Source organism: Capsicum annuum, chromosome 2, assembly GCF_002878395.1.
Source record: "Capsicum annuum cultivar UCD-10X-F1 chromosome 2, UCD10Xv1.1, whole genome shotgun sequence".
Lineage (NCBI taxonomy): Eukaryota > Viridiplantae > Streptophyta > Magnoliopsida > Solanales > Solanaceae > Capsicum > Capsicum annuum.
In genome coordinates, this window is record NC_061112.1 from 125,394,728 (window position 1) to 125,403,990 (window position 9,263).

Consider the following 9,263-nt stretch of genomic DNA (forward strand, 5'->3'; position numbering starts at 1 on the left):
GAGGAACTTTTGTAATAAGTGGATGTTTTGATAAACTTACAAATTGGTTAAACTGGTTTGAAGTAATTTTTTATTTGTTTAGTTTTTAGTAGAACAAAAATGCTTATAAGTTAAATCCTTACAATAAGTAAACAGACATTACAATAAGAAATCAGACACCCTTACATATGACCAGCTTACAAGACCAATGGTCATCCCTACTTATAATTATTTTTAGTTTCTCAAAATTTTGTTATTGCATCCCTAATATTCTCTGGTAATCCACAAAGTGACACAAGGACCTCTAAACAACCACAAAAAATTCTTTTGTAGTTGTAATATTCTTGCTTATACAACTACAAGCTTCTAATTTGTTTGACAGATTAGTAGAATCAATGAGGTTCATCCTCTCCTAATTAAACTAGTATTAATATAACAATGTAAGATTAGCCACAAGAACATCTCAAATTGCCTATTATTCCAAACAAAATGGGAAATCCACAAAAAAGCCCTAATAATCTTGATCATAGTCGCAATTTCATGCCAAGTTTATTGTTTTATGAGTGATTTCATATAATAATATTGTTCTTTAAATTCATTTGAGCACATTTGGACTTGAAAGAAGGTGAAATATAATACTTAAAACCTGAAATTTTAACAGTCAGTACATGAACATTCTTGATACAAAAAGTCTCAAGCTACTTGTAGTCCTGAATTAAGCAGCTCCCTATGAGAAAGTTTGCTTGTCAGCATCATTTGTAAAAATATACTTGATTTATGCATAACATCTCCAGGATCTTATTGACCATTTTCGGCGTGTGGATCAATGGAGGGAATAAATGTGATAGTTACTGGTCAACTAAAAAGCCTTTCAGCTCAAGAACTTCTTGATTGTAATTCAAAATTATCATACATAGATAATCAAAAGATTTTTGTACATTTTATCTTTTATTATATATTTTTGTACAGCATTTACCTGACAACAAGAACCAGATTGACAGTGAGAGTGCCCGTTAGGAAGACGAAATCATAATAACTTAGTTTTTTCAGCGCATCGCAGCAAACAGATTCCTCTTCCATTGGAGGGTTTGGTCCATTTTTCCTATTCCCTCAGTACCACTACTCCATGGCAGCTTGAAGTTGGCCATCCTTCTCCTCATTGCAGCAACTCCAACTTTGTCTCCATAATCCTGCAAAAAGGGAAACACACAATATATGAATGCATGAAATGTGAAAATATATGTGGTATATATCGTACATTAAAATAGTATGTAGAATGAAATGATTAGCATGCATATATTTGTTGAAAAGATGAGGTACTTATATGTAGAGAAAGAGGAAGGAGAAGGGGCGTGAGAATCCGTTTCACACCTATCGCGCATGCGTGTGTGTGTGTGTGTGTGAGAGAGAGAGAGAGAGAGACCTCACGAGTATCTCTAGACTTCAAGTCTCGCTATTATGAAGACACTTGAAGATTCAAAAGATTGGTGGGAATTAACAAGAATATATCTCATCAGCTCAAGTCATACCTTGTGGCAGAGGCCTTGCAAAACATCACAATAAGGGAAGTCTTGTGGGCAGCATAATTGTGAATCCTCACAGCAAATACCATTTTCAATAGGACAGCATCCGTGAACTAAGCACATGCCAAAGAAATCTAAGCCACAGCAGCATGTTTGACCTTCTGGACAGTAATATAAGCCGTCTTCACATATATTTGGTTTTGGAGGTGGTGGAGGAACTGGAGGGGATGGTGGAATGGAAGACGATTTTTTTGTGGGATAAGATGCCAATGAATTAATAGCACAAACCCCATAGGGCAAACTAGTGTTCCTTTTTATAAATGCGTACCCCTCCATGCCCCAAGATTTTCCCCATGAATTCTTGATAATCCAATAGTCAACCCCTCCTTCAGAACCATATCCTACAATAAGTACTGCATGAGATAGGTCATCTGGATTACTAGAGCATTCTCCATCGTAGATTCCCTGCAATAACCCCAAAAAACAAGGAAAGGCCAAGAGCTTAATAACGGGATTTGTTGAAAAAGATATTAAGTAATTATAAAAATGACAAATGTATAAGAGTTACACCTGCTGCATATAGTTGAAAATCAAGGCTTTTCCCATCTATGCCTACACTAATAGGTTGTCTAGCAACAGCACAAAGTAGGGCACTTTCTTCTTGTGCAACATCTTGGTATCCATCAATTGTTAGGGCCTTCTTGTTCAACTGTTGAGCAAATATGATGAAGATTTTTTCAAAAAATATGAAAAAAGTGAACTGAAAAAATATCATAGGGAATTTGCACCATCACAGGCCTTGTTATAATTGCAAGTTCGTGCTGAATCGATCCCCCATTGTTGATCGCAAATGTAAACGCAGAGTCCATAAGTCCACCTTCATAGCCTTTATTGGAAGTGTCACAGTTGACAAGTTCTTCAGTTGAAAGGCTAATAAGTTCTCCCGTGACTAATGCATTTATTCCTTCTATGGCTCCAGTTGCCGAAAATGCCCAACAACATCCTGCATTTGTTATGTAGAAATCAGAGATATTTTAGAAATGGTGCATAATTTCAGGCTCATTGATATGCCTAAACCAACATTGGTGCTAGCTGCCTATCAAGAGAATCACTTGATCAACAAAGTGATTATAATGGAATTGAATGAGCCAAAAATTGAAGGTTGTACTACTGAATTTTCATTTGTTTCATTAAATTAGGCATCAACAACATGGGAATTAAAGATCTATGAACTAAATGAAGCTACAACTGTTTCTCTTTTGTTCAAAACAAGACTACCATGGCTATTATAGAGTCCAGAACCAAAATATACCATCAAACTAAAAAAAGTACCAAAATATGTCATGTATTTAAAATGTTGCCATAATATGCTTAACTCTCTTTTTAAGAGAGTTATATGTATTGAAGTTGTCAAACGAAGTTAAATTTCTAAAAAAGTACATAACTCGCATAAAAAAAGACATACATTTTTTTCTACATAACTCACTTTTTAAGTGAATTATTTAATAAAAGTTACATAACTCACTTAAAAAGAGGGTTATGCATTTTTTTTCACATAACTTACTTTTTAAGTGAGTAATGTAATAAAAATTACATAACTCGCTTAAATGAGCTTTTGAATTATAAATGAAGAGAAAAAAATGCAAGTTTAGAATCCAACAAGCTTCTTCATATCACAACACAAATATATGAATTGTAAGTAGTAATTAGGAGTTTAGGAGTCATCAAAACTTTATCAATTACTACTTCTTCTAACCTAACCTAATTAATGCATCCCCATTATGCGTCATTTGGTGGTTCATGATTTGTTTAGAAATCGATTTGAGTCGAAAAATCGAACCAAACCGATTAAATAAATCGGTTTTATTTGGTTTTGATTTAGTTTGGATTTAAATTTTTAAAAATCGATAATACTTGATTTGGTTTGATTTTATTTAAAATAAACTGAATAAAACTTACTCCGAAATGATAAATTATATACGCAAATTTTATAATAACATATATAATATATTATATGTTATAAATAATTTTCAATTCTTTGTACCTTTTTCATGAAAATTGTTGTTATCTCTAATAGGATAATGAACTTTACATCTTAAGCCCATTTATTAAAAGAAAATCATGAAGTCAAACTCATTTATTTAGAGAAACAACAATGAGATTTACCTATATATATGTGTGTGTGCCGACTTTATTCAATTGATTAAAGCTAATAGATCTTTAGATATTTTTGTCATAATCCATGATAGTCACCACCATAAAAGGTTAACAAACGAAAAAAATTAAAAGAGAGAATTATCATTATATAAATTATATTTGATTTCGTTTGATTTTAATGATTAAAAATCGACTAAATTAATTTGATTTTACCCCAAAATCGACCCAAACCTAACCATTAACACCCTATGCACAAGTTCACCCCACCCAAAGTTAGATTGCAACCTTAATTAGCATAAGTTATTGATATTACTAATTAGGCATGCCTGTATGGTATTCCAAATAACTACTTGTTCTCCTTTACATTTTCTCTTCATTTATAATTCACAAGCTTTTCATTTGCATAACTCACCTTTTTAGTGAGTTAGAAAAAAATGCATAACTCTCTTTTTAAGTGAGTTATGTAACTTTTATTACATAACTCACTTAAAAAGTGAATTATGTAGAAAAAAATGCATAACTCTCTTTTTAAGTGATTTATGTAACTTTTATTATATAACTCACTTAAAAAGTGAGTTATGTAGAAAAAAATGTATAATTCTCGTTTTAAGTAAGTTATGTACTTTTTCAAAAATTTAACTCTGTTTGACAACTTACGTTAAAAATAATACATACAACTCTCTTTAAAAGAGAGTTAAGCATATTATGGTAACATTTTAAATACATGACATATTTTGATACTTTTTTTAGTTTCATGACATATTTTAGTTCTGGACTCTCTATTATTGAGTCCGGAACCAAAATATGCCATGAAACTAAAAAAGTACCAAAATATGTCATGTATATAAAAGGTGATCATAATATGCTTAACTCACTTTTTAAATGAATTATATGAATTGTCTTTAACGAAAGTTGTCAAATGGAGTTAAAATTCTGAAAAAGTACATAACTTTCTTTTCAAGTGAGTTATTCATTTTTTTCTACACAACAAACCCAGTGTATTCCAACAAAGTGAGGTTTGAGGAGGGTAAGATGTACGCAGTCCATACTGCTTCCTCCAAAGAAGTAGAAAGACTGTTTCTGATAGATCTCCGGCTCAAGATAAAGAATAGTAAATAAGGGAGGGATGGATGACATAAAAGAAAATCAGGAATAAGAAATTTATAATACATTTTTATCTACACAACTCACTTAAAAAGGGAGCTATATAATAGAAATTACATAACTCACTTTTAAAGTGAGTTATGCATTTTTTTCTACATAACTCACTTTTGAATATATTACTTTACCTTTTCTCACTTTACCATTTATCTCTAATTTTCTCACTTTACCCTTGTTCTCCAAAACGGCAAAACCCACTGGTACCCCATTGATTCAGCATAATAACACATAAAATTACAAAATTGATTCTTCACTGGTCCCCATCCAACACAAGTTTTATTGATTAGTGATCATTGATCCTACTTATTTTTTTGTGCTTCAAAATCAAACAAATGAGGTATTTTTTGAATTTTGCATATTTTTTAATACTGAATTGAAGTATGAATTTAGAATTGATGTGGTATTTTATAGTAGCTTGTGAAATCGGCAGTACTTATAGGACAAGTTGTTCGTACTGGTTTCCATGACATTTTCTTATCTTTTTCCCCCTTTTTGATACAAAGACTTTTATTTTCTTATTTTGCACTATAATGTTGAGTGTGGAGGGAAATTTAGAACATCTTATTCAAAAGTAAAAACAACTTGTCTCATTTGATGAAAGTTTCTAAGTTTAGAATATCTCATTCAAAAGTGCGAACAACTTGTTCCATAAGTATTGCCGATTCCACAAGCTACTAAAAACACCACATCAATTCTAAATTCATACTCCAATTCAGTATTAAAAAATATGCAAAATTAGAAAAATACCTCACTTGTTTGATTTTGAAGTACAAAAAAACAAGTAGGACCAACGATCACTAATCAACAAAACTTGTGTTGGATGGAAGGCCAGTGGAGAATAAATTTTGTAATTTTATGTGTCATTACGCTGAATCAATGGGGGACCAGTGGCGTTTTGTGGGAACATGAAGGTTTTGCCGTTTTGGAGAAAAAAAGGTAAAGTGAGAAAATTGGAGATAAATGGTAAAGTGAGAAAAGGTAAAGTAATATATTCAATGCACAACTCACTTAAAAAGACAATTCATATAACTCACTTAAAAAGTGAGTTAAGCATATTATGGTCACCTTTTATATACATGGCATATTTTGGTATTTTTTTTTTAGTTTCATGACATATTTTGGTTCCAGACTCTCTATTATCAAGTAAAGTAGTAAGCTAAGTACAAGTTAATATCTGCAATAAGCTTAAATTAGTAATCCGATAAAAATAGAAAATTGTGAAATGACTGAATTTAATAGGCAGAAGAGATATTACCACATCCTCCTTGGTCCTTGACCTCAGTGACAACCCCATGTTTCCTCCAATCCTTAGAAGGAGCATCACAAGAATTTGCAGAAACGGTCTTCTTCTTCTTGTTGAAAGGCATCTTCATCTTTGAAGAATGAACTTGCCTAAACTCTTCATTGCTCATATCAGCAAAATTGTTCAAACCAACTAAATGGAATGCTTCTGATTTCCTCTTTGAGTTCTTCTCCACTATATACTTCACATTCCTTTTAAAATTCTCCAACTTCATTGCTTCCTCTTTCTCATTCTTTTAAATTTTCCCATGCTTCTGTTTCCATTCTTGGAAAAACTGGAAAACTCTTTCTTCAAGAAGTAACTCTTGTGGCTTGTCTAATTCTTGAAAACCACTGGAAAAACTATAAACTTGAGATGATAATGCAGCTAAGATCAAGAAAAGTGGGAACTTAAGCAAAAGGTGGAAATTTGGTGGATTTCTCATATTTTTTTAGTAACACAATCCAATGACTTTGAGATTCTTCTGTTATATATAGCTTTTGAAAAGATGACCCTTATGACGAGGAATCAGTCAACAAGAGGAACAAGAGTACAAACTATTATCAATTAATTATTTGATTGAAAGACTTAAATGATGATTTTTTTTTTTGAAAGGGTGGTGTGTGGATATTTTAAGTGCATTACACATATACCCGATTTTTTCTCACTCAACGCAGTATTAAGAATGGAACTATAGGAAGGAAAAATAACTAGTTATTGCAACAAAATTACATTAGAAAATAATAAATTTGTGGCCATCCAAGTTGAGACATAAATAAAGTGATACAGAGAGTATTAATTTTAACTTATTTTTTGCCTCTCCAAAAGAATGAGCATGTCTTTTGTGCCTCATCATCACTCAGATATTTATTCCACTTCAGACAAGTGATAATAGGCACATACTGATGCACAATTGCTAATCGAGTGGCAATTGTGGATCAGTTTTAGGAATTATCTTCGAAAAACTGATATACTAGTCAGGAAAAATCCGAGAAACGTAGCTAAGATGAGAAGAGAATTTGAGAGAGAGAACAGAGAAATGTTATTATTCAATTCATATTACAATCAGTACAATGGTTTATATAGGTAAAACTCTTAATTGGATAGTTGTAACCGCCTTAACTAACTTTGGGTAGTTGTAACCGCCTTAACTAACTTTGGGACGCAGCTACAGTAACAGCTACAGTAAAAACAGAATTTTAAACTACAACTATCATTTTAACAGTTTCAACTAATCAAATGTAAGCTCAGCTTAATTCTTGCTTTCTTCTCTTCTTTATACTCTCTATTGCATACTTGTAACAATATCCCTTCCTTCAGCAGATCCTTGACCTCAAGGATTAAAAGAGGGAAATCTCAATTGAAACTCAGAAGAGAATTCCCAAGTTGCCTGATCTTCATCCAAGTTGCTCCACTTAATAAGCAATTGTTCCACCGCTTTGTTACCCTTTTTAACCAATCTTTTGTCTAAAACTCTCTCAGGGGTAGGACAGTAAGGACTTGACAATTGAATAACTGAAGGGTGTACAATGCTGCAAGGGACTTCATGACATTTTTTTAGCTGAGAAACATGGAATGTAGGATGAATGAGTACATCACTAGGCAGCAATAGCTTGTAGGCCACAGCACCTATTCTAGCTTCAATCAAATAAGGGTCATAAAACTTAGCAACCAGTTTGTTAAAGGGCCTGGTAGCTACTGAAATCTGTCTGTAAGGCTGAATTTTCAGGTACACCCAATCTCCCACCTCAAAACTCCTATCAGACCTATGCTTGTCTGCCAGATCCTTCATCCTCTGTTGAGCTCAAGGACATGAAACTTTAAGAGTTGAATAACTGCTTCCCTTGCAATCAGTGACCTATCAACCATATCAGAACTGGATTCTCCAACTAAGTAAGGGAGGTGAATGGGAGGTTCTTGGCCATAGAGTACTTCATATGGAGTGCATTTAAGAGTGGTATGATAGGTGGTATTGTACCACCATTCAGCAAGAGGCAAATAAGACACCCACTCTTTAGACTTATCTGAGCAGAAACACCTCAAATAGGTCTCTAATGTCCTATTCAAAACCTCAGTTTGTCCATCAGTCTGCGGATGGTATGCAATAGAATGTTGTACTTTGACTCCCAACAATCCATGAGCTGACAAAAATGGGGTCTCTGTCACTTGTCAGGGTAGAAGGTAGTCTGTGTAACTTGAAAATGTGATCCATGAAACATTGAGCAACAGTTTGAGCAGTATATGGATGTTGAAGACTGATGAAATGAGCAAACTTGCTTAGTCTATCAACCACCACTAAGATCACCTCTTTACCTTGCACCTTAGGTAAGCCGTCAATAAAATCCATGCATACATCAGTCTAGACTCCATCAGGTACAGGTAAAGGTTGTAACAATCCTGGATAAGCAGAAGCATCATACTTATTCCTCTGGCAAGTGTCACACTTATTGATGAAATCTCTAACATCAGAGTTTAAAGATTTCCAATAGAACAATGCCTGCAACCTCTTGATTGTTGCATCCATCCCTGAATGCCCACCTTGAAGTATAGCATGCCACAATGTAATGATATCCTTCCTTAATTGTAAATCCTTGCCTACAACTAGTCTTCCTTTCCACCTTAACTGATCATTAAGCCATGTAAAAGATTTGAAGGGATGAACCTGCAACCTGTGGATCACTTCTTGCAATGTGGTATCAGCTTGCCAAGAAGCTTGAATTCTTGCATATAAGGCTTCATCATGTGTCAATAATGAAATAGCTAAGAGCTCAGTCTTAGGTTTTCTTGATAATGCATCAGCAGCCTTGTTCTCAGCCCCTTTTTTGTACTCAATTGTGAAATCAAAAGCCATCAATTTAGTGATGCCGGCTACCTGGAAATCAGTATGAATATTTTGTTCCAAAAGATGTTTCAAGGCCTTTTGATCAGCTTTGACAACAAAGGTCCTTCCAAGTAAATAATGTGACCACTTTGTAATAGCAAAAATAAGTGCAAGCAATTCCCTATCGTAAACACACATGACCTGGTGTTTAGGGGCTAAGGACTTACTGATAAAAGCAATAGGATGTCCTTCCTGTATGAATACAGCCCCAATGCCTTTCCCACTAGCATCAATTTCTACTAAAAATGTCTTAGTATAATCAGGCATGGCTAAGACTGGA

At 33.6% G+C, this 9,263-nt stretch overlaps 1 protein-coding gene and 1 pseudogene across 2 annotated transcripts in view; both read right to left on the reverse strand.

The window, feature by feature from the left end:
* Window positions 1-611: 611 nt before the first annotated feature.
* LOC107859268 lies at window positions 612-6,681 on the reverse strand (annotated as a pseudogene).
* Window positions 6,362-9,263, reverse strand: part of LOC107859267 (pentatricopeptide repeat-containing protein At4g02750) — a 12,902-nt gene continuing 10,000 nt past the window's right edge. For both annotated transcript variants that reach the window (XM_016704216.2, XM_047406858.1), the window contains one exon: window positions 6,362-6,464. The gene's annotated coding sequence lies outside the window, so the exon portion shown is untranslated. The remainder of the gene's footprint in view (window positions 6,465-9,263) is intronic.